The 17,848-nt window shown below is 40.5% G+C and overlaps 1 protein-coding gene across 3 annotated transcripts in view; it reads right to left on the bottom strand.

Moving 5' to 3' along the window:
* The window catches only part of PPP2R5E (protein phosphatase 2 regulatory subunit B'epsilon), a 151,003-nt gene that overhangs the window by 68,102 nt on the left and 65,053 nt on the right, over positions 1-17,848 (bottom strand). The gene's annotated exons all lie outside the window — the stretch shown is intronic.

The following is a 17,848-nucleotide window of genomic DNA, read 5'->3' as shown; positions in this document are numbered from 1 at the left end:
TTTAAAGCAACTGTTGTATGTGTGTTTATATTTTTTGTTTTGTTTTGGCTTGACATCTATGAAGTTTCTTTGTCAAAGAAACTTGGAAAACCAACAAAATGAAGTAATATCAATTCTCTCAAAAAGAACACACCAGTGATGGGACAATAAGAGCAAACTATACTTCAATCTATGCTCTCTCTTATGACCCATCTTATTCCCTTAACAGTGCGAGAAAACCACTAACATCTTCATTAGTATGTTCTCAGAATAAACATCTGTTCTTTTCCCACAAACAGCAGGTCAGACATTTGGTTTGGTGTCATTTCTAAAAAATATATAAAAATTTCAAGTTAAAATTCCTCAGTGAGAATGAAAACCTGATTTACAGCTGGACGTGAAACACATCAAGTTGTAGACAGCCCATTCCATTCCTTTATTTTCACTACTTTATTCCCCAAACTGGATCTTCTCTAAAAAGGCAATGAAATTATGACCAGGCTCCTGCCTTCATCCAAGGTACGTAACTCATTAATCCTCAAAACACTCTTAAAGGTAAGCAGGTGGCATGATATTATTTTCCCAAAAAGAAAATTAGAGACTATCACTGAGGTCGTCCCACAATGAATTAAGTTACGGAGCTGGGCCCAGCGCCCAGGTCTCCCACCACATTTCCACACTCCCTTTGTACCACTCAAGAAGGACTTTAACAATGTTTGGCCACTCACTTGCAAGCACCTTCAGTTGCCAGCTTCCCAGTAAATGCTTTCCAGCAGCCGTAAAGCACAGGCCACCTATTCTCTGAGGTAAGTGCGACAGTTAGCAGCACTCACCTGACAACACCAGCGGCCCTAGCAGAAGGCAGTGAGGGCAGGCTCCTATTTAAAGGGTCCACGTGACTCCTCTCCACAACCCTCTTCCCCTGCTCACACCCCACAACCCAAGTGCTAGTCCAAGTACCCGGGACCTCAGAGATAATTCTCCCAAAACAATGCCTGCTGACATCAACTTTCAGGTAAGCCTAGATGAGAGTGGGCAGGACACCTGAAAACACAGGATTTTCCTACCAGATACAAAGGAACAAGAAGTAGTCAGTATTTTTGAAGGTATGTAGAGCATCACTGCTATTCTTAGTGAAAACAAGTTATAAATTTAGAAATTATTCTTAACCTGTAAGTTTCCTCCCCTGCCACCACCCCCATGGGTCCCTAAAAGCCTAATGTATTACAAAGACTTTGGGATTTAAGCTGTGAGATATCTTATTCTATGTCCCTAGACTTAATCACATTCAAAAAAAAAAAAAAAAAATCTAGCTGAAACTAGTCTAGTCTAAATCTAGTCTAAAACTAGTCTAAAGACTGGGGCGCCTGGGTGGCTCAGTCAGTTGAGCGTCCGACTTCGGCTCAGGTCATGATCTCACAGTTCGTGAGTTCGAGCCCCCGCATCGGGCTCTGTGCTGACAGCTTAGAGCCTGGAGCCTGCTTCAAATTCTATGTCCCCCTCTCTCCCTGCTCCTCCCCCGCCCATGCTCTGTCTCTCTCTCTCCTTCAAAAATAAATAAATAAATAAATAAATAAATAAATAAATAAATACCATTAAAACTAGTCTAAAGACTATAAGAACTGAGTTTAATCAGTTTAATTTCTCTTGAATTGCTACCTGCTTTTAGCATTCAAAATTAATTAATAAGTAAACAAAACTAAGCAGCTTATGAAAATGGCTATATATCCATAGCCAATGACTAGTTACATGCATAGGACCATGATGGTTAAGTACTATAGTCCTGCAAGTTCTAAGTCAGACCTCATACCTCAAAGCTGAATGGAAGTTTTGATGCTGCACAGGGAACAAAACAATCTTATTAATGTAACATTAAGGTTAAAATCTTTAAAGGAGATTTTAATTAATCCTATTTTTGATACAGTAACTTTAATAAGGCTTGAAAACCAGACCATTTACATGGAGAACTGCATAACTCAGCACATACGAATTATGAAAGCATCTATAAGTGACAGCCTTTCCTCCAAAAAGTAAACCATCATTTAAGTAGTGACAACAGTGATTAATCATTGTGGTCGCTGCAAAAAAACCTCAAGAGATTCATATATTTGGCTACTTTTAAAATTCAGGCAATTAACATTTGGTCTTTTTTTTTATGTTAGGCAGTTGAAATTTATTCTTAATCCAAATTGACGTAATGTCATAGACAAATGTGAAGCAGGCTATCCATCTGCCTAATGGAATAATAATCGCTTTCATTTACTAAGCACTATTGGGTACATTTATTGTGTACTATTCTAAGCATTTTCAAGTATTATATCTCACATAATACCACAACAGTTCTATGCAGTAGGTACTATTTCCAATTTAACAAATGAAAAATTCAAGACACAAGGAAATTCAGTGACTTGCCCAGAATCCTACAGCCAACAAGCAGAAAGACAGGATTCAAACCCAGGCACACTGGCTCCAGAGCAAGGACTGTTCATCATCGTGCAACCACGAAACTCGATAAAAGACAAGAGGAATATCAGACTTCATAAAACGGGGTGTGTGCAAAGAGATAAGAAAAGGAAGAACACAGAGAGAAATCAACAAGTAATCTCCAACATGCCCCATTCATAAAGGATCAGGCTGAACCCCTTCTCTATCCTCCCTCTAGCCCATTCCCGAGATTAACACACACAGCAATAATTCCTGAAAGAGACAATTCGATTACAGCAACAATTGAAAAAAATTTTCTTTTCCTTCTCACTGAAGGAGGACCTAAATCAGCCTGAGCAAAGGGCTCTTGTACTGTCTGGTCCTCCGACTGCCTCAAATAGCTGTGCTGCTCTCAACCTCCTTGCCCTCATCTCCCTAATCCCAGGGGGCTATGAAAACGGGTAATGTGAAAAGGTAGAACAAGCCAGTATCGGAAAAGAAACACTCTGAGTAGCCCAGAAGGTTTCAATGATGTAAGTTTAATGTCTTATGGAACCGGTCCCAGAAGCAGATAACAAATATCTTTTAAAGAAACGTTAATCAAAAGTATCAGGTACTAGGTCGGAAAAAGAAGATCATAAATGACAAAAAGCAGAAATCACATAGGCAATGCATTCTAACCATAATGTAAGAACACTAGATTTTAACAGTTCAAAGTCACCCACCTCCCAAATGCAAGCCACCTGAGAATCTAACCACTTCTGAAATAACTCAGATTGAAGGAAAACAAACAAATTACAAATTACAGACATTCAGAAATAAATGTAAATTAGAAAAATTAAAGGTCATCTTAGAATCCCAAAGCAGACCAGGCAGTGGATGGATGCTTGTGTCGTCTCTCTTCTAATGGACACCTCTGGTCTACACAGGCTGTCCCTGCCCCCAGGAGAAGAATTCCACAGAATCATAACCATAAATAATGAGGAATCAATAAGCGGTTATATAATACCATGAAGGTCATGAGCACAACAACCCATCCAACCAATGTTAGTATTTCTTTAAAAAGGAGATAACCGAATCAATTCTCATAGTTTTGGATAAGATTCATAAAATCAGATTCTACTGCTCTGGAACAACTCTCAAAATTATGTTGCTTTCCAGAATATGTTTCTCACCCAAGAAAATAATTTAGTGACCAGCTAAGTGGTCAATCAACTTGGCAGTTACATTATTCCCTGTACTGTCCCTCTTTTTCTTTTAGCATTCATTTTCTCCCATATGCCTTTTCTATTGCATCTCCCAGCATCCTCCTACCAATTTTCATCAATAAGCTAGGGAAAAGGACTATTCCCACTTCCAAGGTGTTCATACCCAAATAATTTTAAAATCGACAAGTAACAAGAAGGAATGGGAAAACGAACATAGAATTCCACAGTAGAGGGAGGATGCAAGCTCAAATTAAGAGACAAAGATTCTCCTTGTGTCCAAAGAACAGTCAACAGGAGTGTAAATACACTTTAGCCACACAGCCCAACCTCCCACCTCCGCATTACCTGCACACGTGCACGGGCACACATACACACACATGAACCTCCCCTCACCCTTACTATGATTTCAAGAGCTGACGGTTTATTAGTGTTTGTCTGTAATTAGCAAAATAAACTCATTCCTCCCTAGTCAACAAGCTTCCATTATTCCATCCCAACTAATGTTTGGGGCACAGGATCATGGATCCAATATCGGCCCATCTTCCCGCAGGGCCTGACTCAGGACTTTGCAAAGCAAAAAAAAAAAAAAAAAAGCAAAAGTACAAGAAATAAAACATAAACTAGGTGTCCTTTGGGTTTAGTGCTCTAAGACTCCATTCAACTGAAGCTGGTGAAAATCAGAACATTAAATTCACACTTTGCAAACAGGCCAATCAAACAAATAAAGAAGGTTTACATCATTATAACATTTATTAGTCATATCATCACAGAAAAAAATGCAAATTCATTTTAAAAAAAGACATGGGCTGGTAACTTACTCACACATAGGCTATTAAAATGAATGTGGAGGGGCGCCTGGGTGGCGCAGTCGGTTAAGCGTCCGACTTCAGCCAGGTCACGATCTCGCGGTCCGTGAGTTCGAGCCCCGCGTCGGGCTCTGGGCTGATGGCTCAGAGCCTGGAGCCTGTTTCCGATTCTGTGTCTCCCTCTCTCTCTGCCCCTCCCCCGTTCATGCTCTGTCTCTCTCTGTCCCAAAAATAAATAAACGTTGAAAAAAAAAAATTTATAAAAAAAAAAAAATGAATGTGGAAATATAATGAAAAAACATTTCTCTAAAATGATGTTTGCATTGGAAGCTTCAGCAGTAACATTATTTGAGCTCCTGATGAAAAATATTTATGACCAATTATGTTAATTCAAAAGATCTGCAATAAAATCCTACTAAGAATTAAGAATGCTTTTCACCTGAAAATGTCCTAAGCCATTCCTCAGCCCTTTTACATCCAGTTCTCCCACTCTCACAAAAAATCAAGTTACCAACATAGAGGATATAAACATGGTCTTTGATCCCAGCTCCCACCTCAACCCTTACAACTTTCCCTAAAGTATGTAAATCTCCACCCCTGTCACATACAACTCTCTAAAACTTCAATAAAGTCAACGAGACTTTCATTTGCATAAAGCATATGAAACTGCATTTACAGAAAACTAGTCCTTGATGAACTGAAGCATGGCATGTTAGTACCAGCAGTAAAATGCCTGCCTGACTGTCCATGTGCTTTGTCCAAACCCTTGCCACCTAGTTTACTTCTAAACACAGATACGAGAGGCATTCTCCTCTCGTAGCACATATTTTGGTAAAACTAAATGGAATTCTATTTTATTAGTGAACTATGCTTAAATTAGGAATTGTTTTTGACACCCCCAAAATTGCAGATATAACCAGCTATATTTCATCAAAACGGGGAGAGAAAACTCTAAGTCTTTCTAATGAACCAAGTAATAATATGAGGCTTCATGTCTTATGAACTAGTCTGTAACATGTTGATTGCACAAGCTACTTCAACATAAAGAAACTAACACAGTAGTTAAAGTAGTGAAGACTTCACCATTCCAATTACTTTATTACTGTATTCAAAGCAGTGGGTTCAAAAACGTGTGTTCTGCTATTGATGACCGTGGTGGTGGTGTGGTATTTCCACTACTATATATCTGTATTTTTTAAAAGCATCCCAAGTGATTTCAATGTGAGGCCAGTTTTTAAAGTAATAACTACAAAATCCTTCTCTCATCTTCTTCACCTTTGAAATTATTTCTCTTTTTAGTTCACTGAAAACTAACCGTGAGGGGCACCTGGGTGACTAGTCGGTTCAGCCATCTCACTCTTGATTTCGGCTCAGGCCATGATCCCAGGGTCATAGGATCAAGCCCCATGTTGGGCTGAACGTGGAGCCAGCTTAAATTCTCTTCCCTCTCCCCCACTCACTCTCTCCCTCTCCAAAAAAAAAAAAAAAAAAAAAAAAGATAAAAACAGCAATTAAAAAACAAAAAAACTAACTGTGAAAACTTGCCATTTCCAAGAAAAGGAAGGTCCCTGGAAATATCTACAACAGTGAAAGCATTCCTTCCTCTCCTGGGCCGTAAAGAAGTGAATGAACAGTTGGCTGCTTTTAGAACTCCTTCCAATTTATTAATAAGATAGGAAACACTTGGCTGATTACTAGCATGTGCTTTTCCCACAGGTTCAAAACACGTCTCATGATCTCACGTGAGAGGGAGCCCCACAGCACAGAGCCTGCTTAGGATTCTCTCTCTCCCTTTTCTCTCTGCCTGCCCCTCCCCCACGTTCTCTCTCTCTCTCTCTCTCTCTCTCTCTCTCTCAAAAAAATGAATCAATAAATAAACTTTAAAAAACAAAATAAGTAAAAAGTACATCTCATAGAATGGCTACACAGATGAAACAGTATCCAGTATCCAAAAAATGAGACCAGGGTGTGAGTATTAAACAAGTTTAAGCAATAAACTGAAAAGCAGAAAAGGCCAGTACTGATGCTTCAAGGTAAAAAGAATGACAATGATAATGAACACAGACTAGTGCAAAGCACTATACTAAGCTCCTTACAGGAATCATCCCCCTTTAATCCTCAGAACACCTTATGAGTGGCCACTATTAATATCCCAGTTCTTCAGAAGAAAGGACTGGGGACCAGAACAGCTAAATCACTTGCACATTACCCACTACTAAGGGCTGCAGCTGGGATGCGAATCCAGGTCGTCTTACCCCAGAGCCCACACCAGTAACGACGACGATGGTGGTGATGGTGACTGTGATCAATACCACCACCGCCACTGGAGCTCTACGGATAAGCTGTCACGGTTAGACATTTGTTTAAGAGGAGCTGTAATCTAAAAAAAGCAAAGGAAAATCTGATGGACTTTTCTACAAGCATTTAGGTATTTTAAAACGTAAACAGCATAAAATCAGAACCGAACTAGTGATCAATGGTAGATAGGTAACTTAACGTTCTAAATGACAATATATTAATTATTCTGCTCAGCTTGGACAATCAACATGTATTTGTTATTATTCTTCCGTGGATCTCTCCAGTTTTCCTTTCCCAAAAGCTGACAAATACCTGCTCTCCACTTATAAGCAAAACCCAAAGGTCACCACTGATGCAAACCAGTGGCTGCAGCAGCAAAATTACAGGATTCAAGGCTCTCATATTATTTTGACACTATGTTCCAATCAGAAGAGAGAAAAACATACATGCACACACACATGTCCACACATACAAAACATGCATACGCACACAACTTTTTTTTTAATTTTTTTTAATGTTTTTATTTATTTTTGAGACAGAGAGAGACAGAGCATGAGTGGGGGGGTGGGGCAGAGACAGGGGGAGACACAGAATCTGAACCAGGCTCCAGGCTCTGAGCTGTCAGCACAGAGCCCGACACAGGGCTCGAACTCACGGAGTGTGAGATGATGACCTGAGCTGAAGCCAGACACTCAACCAACTGAGCCACCCACGCGCCCCTGAACACAACTTCTAATAAATATTTCTGTTTCCAACCCTTCATATTAGCTATCCCTCATGTTTTACCTTCTAATGCCAAGGCAGTCACTGAAACTTGTCAGGACAAGAAATAAAACATTTAAAAATTGATCAATTCCGGGGCGCCTGGGTGGCGCAGTCGGTTAAGCGTCCGACTTCAGCCAGGTCAGGATCTCGCGGTCCGTGAGTTCGAGCCCCGCGTCGGGCTCTGGGCTGATGGCTCAGAGCCTGGAGCCTGTCTCCGATTCTGTGTCTCCCTCTCTCTCTGCCCCTCCCCCGTTCATGCTCTGTCTCTCTCTGTCCCAAAAATAAATAAACGTTGAAAAAAAAAATTAAAAAAAAAAATTAAAAAAAAAATTGATCAATTCCTAATTATAGGTGTAGATTACTTTCCTGCCACCAAAATCACCCACAGGACCAAAGCCACCAAAGCCTCTGGCTAATGCAGACTCCACACCGTTAGCACAGAGCCAGATGCTGGGCTCGAACTCATGAACAGCAAGCTCATGACCTGAGCCAAAATCAAGAGTTGGATGCTTAACCATCTGAGCCACCCAGACACCCCATAAGTCTATTATTAATTCATCACCTAAGGGCTTATTTCCAGAGATGGAACCAGGGCCTCTGAACACAAGAAACTCCTGTAGCATGCTGGGCTATTTCACCCCCCACCCCCAAAAAAGGGCTGCAGGACACAGCGTTCAAAAGTATCTTTGTCAATGATTCCCTTTTTTGACGATTTTTCTATATCAATAAAATTACAAAAAAGACCAAGCTGACATTGTTTTTCAGATAAAGTCATGAAAACAGTAAGCAGCCACCATATTTTCACTACAATTTCATAAACAGAAAGCTCTTTTGAATAATAAAAGAAGGGCAATCTCAGAATAAAAGACAATCCTTCCTCAAAACGGACGGTGGCACGTGCCCAGGCACAGATCATCGTGTGTTCTCTGCCTCGCCCTTCCTTCCCTCTACTTAGTGCTCACTTTGCCGGGCACCAGGAACAACTTTCCCACAGCCTGTATCTGGGGACCTTTGGGCCGTATCGCCACTTTGTTCCAACACCTGTCTGTAGCATGGATAACAGAGTTCTAGCCATACTGACATACCAATTTCAACTGTGTTTAGATGACCAGAAAAGCCGAGAAGATAACACATACCCACAATAGTAGAGCTTTTCATTTTACGGCAGCCATGTAGTCCTTAGAAACTACGTAAGATAAAAATTTCCACAAAATTTTATACACGCCTCCAGTCAAGAACTTGCCACATTATACTGGTACTTTTTTTTTTTTTAAACCAGTGAATCAAACACGTGTCTTGTTTATCTTTAAATACCCAGATCCAAGGAGGAGTTTCTAGAATATGGTAAGTACACAACAGACACAGGTTTAATCAATAAATTCTACATATTGAATCTTCTTTCTCCATGTTTCTAATTGTAAATTAGAACTTTATTCCTCTAGAAATAAAATTATACTGCAGGATAGAGGGAGAGGTTCAATATGAATATTAAATAAAATGAATTATTCCAATATTTTAATACCAAGTCATAAAATGAAAATTAAAAAATAAGAATGGGGGCACCCGGGTAAGAATGGCAGTGCCTGGGTGGCTCACTCTAGGTCAGGCACCCAACTCTTGATTTTGGCTCAGGTCACGAACTCATGGTCCTGAGATTGAGACTGAGCCTCCTGTCACTTAGGACCGTCTCTCCCTCTTCCTCTGCTCCTCCCCTACTCATGCCCCCGCACTCTCTCAAAAAACAAAACAAAACAAAACAAAACAAACAAAAAAACACCTAAGGAAAGATGGACTAAGCAAAGTAAATCAGAGAAGGACAGATACTATATGATTTCACTTATATGTGAAATGTAAACAAGCCGAACTCTCAGAAACAGAGACCAGAATGGTGGTTACCAGGGCCTCGAGGGTGAGGGAAATGGAGAGATGTTAGTCAAAGAGGAACAAGCTTCCAATTATAAAATGAGTAAGTTTCAGGATCTATGTATATAATATACACTTGAAAGGTAGAGAGATCTTAAACATTCTCACCACAAGAAAGAAATAGTAATTATGTGACCAGATGGAAGTGTTAGCCACATGCTTACACACCTTATACAATGTTACATGGCAGTTACGTTTCCAAAAAGGTGGAAGGAATGAGAGAAGGAAGAAAAGACAGACAGACAAGGATGGTTTTTAATGATACAATATTTATGAGCATAAAAAGGAAATAATAGGCCAGGTTCCTTGACAAAAAACTAGCTAAAAAAGGCAGGTCCTTAGTTTCTTGAAAATATCACCTCCCCCTACCAATCTAATAAAATAATGTCTTCTTTTCTAACACTTCATTAAAAAAAATCTAGTTGGGGGGCGCCTGGGATGCTCAGTCGGTTGAGCACCCAACTTCAGCTCAGGTCATGATCTCACAATTCATGGCTTTGAGCCCCTTGTCAGGCTCTGTGCTGACAGTGCGGAGCCTGCTTGGGATTCTCTCCCTCCCCTTCTCTTTCCCTCTCTTTCTGCCCCTCCCTGACTCAGGCTTTCTCTATGTCAAAATAAATAAATAATTTTTTTTAAAAAAAGGCAAAGTGTCGGCAAAATTTCTTTTAAAAAAATTTAGTTGAGGGGCGTCTGGGTGGCTCAGTCAGTTAAGCATCCGATTTCGGCTCAGGTCATGATCTCACAATTTATGGGTTCAAGCCCCACATCGGGCTCTGTGCTGCCAGCTCGGAGCCTGGAGCCTGCTCCAGATTCTGTGTGTGTGTGTGTGTGTGTGTGTGTGTGTGTGTGTGTCCCTCCCCTGCTCATGCTGTGTCTGTCTCTTTCTCAAAAATAAACATTAAAAAAAATTTTTTTTAATTTAGTTGATTTCTAAAATAAACAGGATAGCTTTTACTCAAGGATGAGAGAAAAAGACTCAAAATGAAGATGAATGTACAACATTAATGAAACGGTATAATCTGGAATGCCCTCCACAGCAAAAATAACCTGATAATTTTGCCAAGTGTGCCATTAATAAATGAAAAGGAGGAAGGTTTAGGGGTGCCTGGGTGGCTCAGTCAGCTGAGCATCTGACTTCGGCTCAGGTTATGATCTCATGGTTCATGAGTTCAAGCCCTGCATCAGGCTCTCTGCACAGAGCCTGTTTCGGATCCTCTGTCCCCGTCTCTCTCTGACCCTCCCTCATTCACACTCTCTCAAAAATAAATAAATAGTAAAAAAAGAAAAAAGAAAAGTTGGAAGGTTTAGTGCAAATGGCATAGGCTTTGCATTCACTTACTCATTCATTCACCAAATATTCAATGAAATCCCACGAAGGGCCAAGCACTGCTGGGATAACATAACGAAGACACTAAAATTCCTTCCCTCAAAGAATTTTACATTCTAGCACAAGAAGACAAATAACTGCAAGTAAAAAAATAAATACGGGGTGCCTGGGTGGCTCAGTCTGTTAAGTGTCTGACTCTTGGTTTCAGCTCAGGTCACGATCTCCTGGTTCATGAGTTTGAGCCCCACATCAGGCTCTGTGCTAACAGTGCAGAGCCTGCTGGGGATTCTCTCTCTCTCTCTGCCCTTTCCCTGCTCATACTCTCTCTCTCAAAATAAAGAAACTTAAAAAAAATGAACGGATAAATGAATGAATGAACGAATGAATACATTATATGGTATACACTATGGGGGAAACCAGTATGCTGAGCAGTGGTATGCTGAGGGTGGACAGTATTCACCTGGAAGACAGCATCTGAGCAAACACTTGAAGGAGGTGAGGCAGTCAGCCCAAAGGGCATCTGGGGGAAAACGGGCCCAACAACGGGGGTAGAAAGTGCAAAGGAACTCTGCAGCAGGGAGCGAGCTGGTGAATCTGAGCATCTGCAAAGAAGCAAACGTGGCTGGATCCACATGAAAAGTGAAAAGTGGGGGAGATGGATCAGAAGAGTGAGGTATGAGTAGCGTAGGTCATCTTGGGCCTTGTGAATCGCTTTTAGACTTTGGCCTCGACGCTGGTCCTGAGCTGGAATCGTATCTTTACTGTTTACTAGGTGACACTGGACAAGCCACTTATTTCTCTGAGCCTTAGTTTCCTCATCCATAAAATTGAGGAAATGTACCTCACAGGGTTGAGTGAGGATTAAGTGAAAAAGCCATTTGTAGGATGGAAAATGCTGTTCACAAAGTTGTCACTCATTTGACACACATCTATCAAGTACCTATAACATACAGCATAGAATCAATTCCTTGTTTCATAGTTCTCATTAAAACTATTTTCTGTATAGAAATATATTTAGCATTTTTGGCATAGCTTTAAAATTATTTTTAAACCACTTAATAAATTCTGAAGCACTTCTAGAAATATTAAATTTTTGTTGAAATTTTATTCTAATAATATCAAACTTTAATCAAACAAAGGCCATCTATAGTATTTAAAACCCTCACACACCATAATTCATCTTCTCTTCCGCACTTGGCTTTTGAGACCAGGAGAAAGTCATAAAATCATAATCTGATAAAAAGAAATTAACAGGGGGCGCCTGGGGTGGTTCAGTCAGTTGAGCATCCGACTTCGGCTCAGGTCATGATCTCACGGTTCGTGGGTTCGAGCCCCGCGTCGGGCTCTGGGCTGACAGCTCGGAGCCCGGAGTCTGCTTCAGATTCTGTGTCCCCTCTCTCTCTGCCCACCCCTACTTGTGCTCTGTCTCCATCTTTCAAAAATGAATAAACATTAAAAAAATTTTTTTTAATAAAAAAACTTTTTAAAAAATGAACTTAATAGAACAAACTCCCAAGATGTACACAAGAGTCAACATTGTTGTTCTAGCTGAGTTCCAAAGTATGAGCCAAAAAAACCTTCAAAAAGACTATTTTTACTTATGTTGTGGTTATAAGGTAAAGAAATAAATTAATGGAATTACAAATGTTCGGCAAGCACTCCCGCTGAAGGAAGGAAGGAAGGAAGGAAGGAAGGAAGGAAGGAAGGAAGGAAGGAAGGAAGGAAGGAAGGAAGGAAGGAAGGAAGGAAGGAATAAAGAAAGAGAGAAAAATAAAATAAAAGATCACATTATTTTCAAGTACTTCAGGTACTTGAGGGCTTCCCCTCCCCCAGAGATTACTTCTACAAGGGATAAAAAATGGCCTGTGTACTTTCCATTTGTTTTGAGGATTAACATCAATGTGAATCAGTTCAGGATGGGATGAACCTGCAGCTACTTTAACAATATGATACAAGGTTTAAAAACAAATTAGATAGATGCATAGAGAAACAGATATCACATTAACATCAATTAAGCCCACTGCCTATTATTTCACAACGTAAGTTGACACCAACAAAATCTTTAAACTTAAAAAAAAAAGATTTAAAGCATAAAAAAGAGTCAATCCAATGCTGCAATGCCAGCTTAGAGATGCTATTTCTGAACCTCCGTTGGGAGTTTTAAATATGAGCCCTTAAGCTCCTGAGAGTGACAGGACTGAGGGACTACACTGATGGAATGACCTCTAATCCCAAGAGTAATAAAGAGTGTACATTTATAATTAAAGTCATAATCTGGGCAATAAAACCCAGGGACAGCATGTAGGAGACACCACTTACTGTGGAATTCGTGTATGCTTCATACAAGGCATACTACAATATAAATTAAACATAAACGTAGCCCACATATAAGCATTGACGAAATCCAAAATTCACATTTGAAACATCATACTAAGAAAAATGAAGTCCATTTTAAAACCTTATTTTTCCAGGGTGTATAAAAATAATAGCGGTAGAAAGGTGGAGACTTACAAGTATGTATTTATGGATGTGTTATACAGGTATGCACAATTGTGAGTGTATGACTTCAAAACTGAAACTTAAACAACAGTAATACAAACATTTTATAAAAGACAAAGAATATGTGTCTGGAAAGCTTAACACTTTCAGAGCAAAGAAGCATTTTAAAACACTGAATGGTAAGACAGGATACCAGTGTAAGCCAGCATGTCCACAACTTAAGTCCTTTCTTTGCTACTGCCTTCCTGGCCACAAACCGGCTGTCAGCAAGGGTAGAAAAAGTCACTGAAATCTAAAGATCTGCATGCTAATCAGGCGATTCCAAACACAAGCCTTTTTTCTGAAGCCTGATGTAAGTCCGCATTCTATGCCCAATGTGGTACTCTAGGGCTTAGCTAAACATGCCACCAGATAGTACAAACATTTTCTCTTCAAATTTTTTTTTTTCAACGTTTATTTATTTTTGGGACAGAGAGAGACAGAGCATGAACGGGGGAGGGGCAGAGAGAGAGGGAGACACAGAATCGGAAACAGGCTCCAGGCTCTGAGCCATCAGCCCAGAGCCCGACGCAGGGCTCGAACTCACGGACCGCGAGATCGTGACCTGGCTGAAGTCGGACGCTTAACCAACTGCGCCACCCAGGCGCCCCAAACATTTTCTCTTCAGTTGCACCATGACTTTCCCTTTCAGAAAACATATTCAATAACTGTATCTCCTCCTTAAGAAGCCAGACCAAATATAAAAAATAAGATCTGGCATTATTAAGAGTAATAAAACGCAAACTAAGCTGGGCAACGAAGTCCACTATCTCAAAAGTCTGTCCGTTGTTATCCTGGAGAAACACAGAAACATTTACAACTTAGGTCAATTTCTTTTAGCACAACTGGGAAACTTGAAAAAAAATGTAAACCCATTCTGCATTCTTCCAGACGGCTGAAGCTCTTCTTACGGTCACACACACCCACACTTTAAAGTCAGGGAGCCTGGGCTGGAAACACTCTCTACCATGTACCAGCCAGACAATTTGGGGCACGTGGTGTGACAGTGAAAGACAATGGGCTACAAAAGCAGACTGCCTGGATTCCAAGCCTGGCTTTGCCACTTCCTTCTGGGAAACCATAGGTGAATCTCTGTGCCTCAGTTTGCTCGTGTATAAATGAGGGCATAATAACAGTACCTACCTCATTTGGTTGACTTAAGGGTTAAGTGAGTGAATAAAAATAAAAACACATGGAATAACATTCAGAACGCATTAGGTGCTCAATAAATTTCAGTTAGTAAATTGTTGTTAAAAAGCACGGCTGAGCCTTTGTGTCCTTTACAAAATGAGTCTAAGAATAGTAGCTCTGTCACAGACATAGCTTGAGAATTTCATGAGATAATACATACATAAAATGTTCTACACAGTGCCTGGTACATGAAAATGTTCAATAAATGTCAGGTTAAAAAAAAAACACTTATCAAACAAACAACAGCAAGTGCTGATGCATATAGGGCTTCTTCCCTTCTTTTGTATATATATCCAGTTGTGCAAGCCATATTGAAAAAAAAAATAAGACTGATCTCAACCTGGGCACCTGGGTGGCTCGGCTGGTTAAGTGTCCAACTTCAGCTCAGGTGATGATCTCATGGTTCATGAGAGAACCAGTCCCACATCAGGCTCTGTGCTGACAGCTCAAAGCCTGGAGCCTGCTTTGGATTCTGTGTGTGTCTCTCTCTCTCTGCCCCTCCCCCACACTCTCCTCTCTCTCCTTTTCTGTCTCTCTCTCTCTCTCTCTCGCTCTCTCCCTCTCGAAAATAAACAAACATTAAAAAAAAAAAAAAAAAGATTGGGCTCATCCTACTAATATCCAGTGCGATTACTTCCAAGTAAAACGGTAATGTGACTGTAGGAAAGGTGAAGGCACTGACTCAGTTTGATGTGTGGGTAATTCGGGCGCCAGGACATGCACCAGCAATGTGCCAGAGTCCTGGAGGACGAAGGGACGTAGCATTTGGATGAATGAATGACAGACTAACAGAGTCTTCGGAACAGAAAAGCAAACATTTATGAAGAATTCAACAGTCTGGAGAAGCACTGCCAAGATCAGGTCACACCCGGTTCTCAGACATCCTCAAACCTCACTTCAGATGTAATCGGGTTTGGGGGCGTTTGAATGGCTCAGCAGGTCAAGCGTTCAACCCTGGATTTTGGCTCAGGTCATGATCTCGCGGTTCATGAGATCAAGCCCTGTGTACAGCTCCTTGCTAACAGCACAGAGCCTGCCTGGGATTCTCACCCCCCCTCTCTCTGTCCCTCTACCACTCGTGCATATGCATGCTCTCTCTCTCTCTTTCAGAATAAACTTTTTCAGGGGTGCCTGGGTGACTCAGTCGGTTAAGTGTACGACTTCGGCTCAGGTCATGATCTTGCAGTTATGGAGTTCGAGCCCCGCGTCAGGCTCTGTGCTGACAGTTCAGAGCCTGGAGCCTGCTTCGGATTCTCTGTCTCCCTCTCTCTCTGCTCCGTTTGCATATTCTCTCTCTTTCTCTCTCCCTCTCTCTCTCAAAAAAAAATTAAAAACATTAAAAAAATATTTTTTAACTTTTTAAAGATATAATCAGGCTGATGCAAAGTTTGCAAAGGAAACAAAACAATGTTTGACAGCTTTGTCCTTCGAATCTAAATTTTCATATTAGCATTCAAAGATGTTAATACTTCTAAATCTTGGGGGGCGCCTGGGTGGCGCAGTCGGTTAAGCGTCCGACTTCAGCCAGGTCGCGATCTCGCGGTCCGTGAGTTCGAGCCCCGCGTCGGGCTCTGGGCTGATGGCTCAGAGCCTGGAGCCTGTTTCCGATTCTGTGTCTCCCTCTCTCTCTGCCCCTCCCCCGTTCATGCTCTGTCTCTCTCTGTCCCAAAAATAAATAAACGTTGAAAAAAAAAAAATTAAAAAAAAAAAATACTTCTAAATCTTAACTAAAATAATAGTAATTTACACTTAAGAGTTTCTTATAATAACAACATATTCATAACAAACATTATTGACCTCCCACTAAAATATCATGAAGTACTAAACCACTTCAAAGTATTCTGTAAACCTTTTCTCTTTTCCACACACCCTGTTATTTAAAGATCTAAGGCATTAGCTAAAATTCTGCAAAATTTTTACAGCCTCTTACAAGGCTTCAGGCTACGTCTGGAAGGAGTATGATACGTAGTTTCAACCTTCCCAGAACAAGTATTTGCTTAGAACCTACTATGTTTAACTTAATGATCAATCATCCGTTCATTTATTCCACAAATATTTACAGAACACTTTTTGCATGCCAGGCATGGGTCTAGGCCGTAATTTACATTTCTCAGCAAAATCAAATAAGATACTAGCCTTCAGGAAGCTTACAGACCAAAAAGGAAGAAAATCTAATTAAATAGTCATATAAATTACTGTAAAACAGAAAAAAGGAATGAAAGAATGAAAGGAAAATAAATGGAAAAAAAAAAAAAAGTAAAAGGCACTATAAGAGCACATGAGACACAGAATGGAGGGGGAAGAAAAGGTACTTATCCACAATGAAATTTACAGTCTGGTGGGCAGTAAGATTAACATATATAATATAAATAAGAGCAAGAAAATGCTATTAAGTATCTAAATTTCACGGACCAAGTTGAGAGACAGGAAAGGAAAAAGCTCTTGGCGAGGACCTACAGTGTTCTGGAGCCCTATAAAAATCCCGCAAGGTAGGCATTAATATTCTCATTTTACAGATATAAAAACTGAGGCGGCATGGGATTTAGTTTTATTAGCAATGGTGTAGAGCAGCTGCATCACATAGAACCAGAAAGTACAGTAAATTTTACATCAAATAAAATAGTTCTTTGACATTGATTTAGACAGACACAGGTGGCAGTAGGCATGTGGGCGTCAGAGCAATGAATGTCCCCCTCCTCTACCTCCCTTTTTACAGCCCACCTCCAACCCCCTTCCCCCACAAGGCACCCAGTATTTCCACCACAATCACACCTGTGCTCATGTCCTTTCCACACCTACAAAAATCTGCACTTGCTTTCTGAAAATATGACTGGCTGACTACCTTGGCTGCTAAAAGGACAATGCATTTATCCCTCCAAAGAAACGTATTTATAATTTTGCAAAGACTTCACAGAAACAATAACAAAATAGCTTCATCTGATGGCCAAATTTTAACCATGGGAATTTCAGACATAAAATGGGCAAATTACTTACAGCCCCTCAAGCGACAACTAATCTACTTTCACAGGATCATAAGGCACCTTTATCAACAGATATTAGCGGGGGGGGGGGGGGGGGGGGGGGTTCCAGTTGGACCAGAACACCCTCATTCACACAACCCTCACTACAGTCTTTTTCAGCATCTGTCCTCTTTGAAAATACCACGACCTTCTACAACCTGCTCTTTTAAGGATCTGCAACACTATAAACAATGTTACAAGATATTTGTTAATGAATGAATAAGTCAAAATAAACAAGGGGCACCAAGGACAGATCAGGCATGAAAAAAAGACACACATTCGGAAGAGCCATTTCCTGTTTCACAACAAATAGTCCTTTCTGAAAATCTGGAATGAGTCATCTTTTCCCAGTCATATCATCTATACGTA

This window comes from Puma concolor, chromosome B3, assembly GCF_028749965.1.
Source record: "Puma concolor isolate L17-30 chromosome B3, mPumCon1.1.hap2, whole genome shotgun sequence".
Classification (NCBI taxonomy): domain Eukaryota; kingdom Metazoa; phylum Chordata; class Mammalia; order Carnivora; family Felidae; genus Puma; species Puma concolor.
Note: the sequence above shows the minus strand (reverse complement) of the source record. Positions and strands in the feature narration are given on the sequence as shown.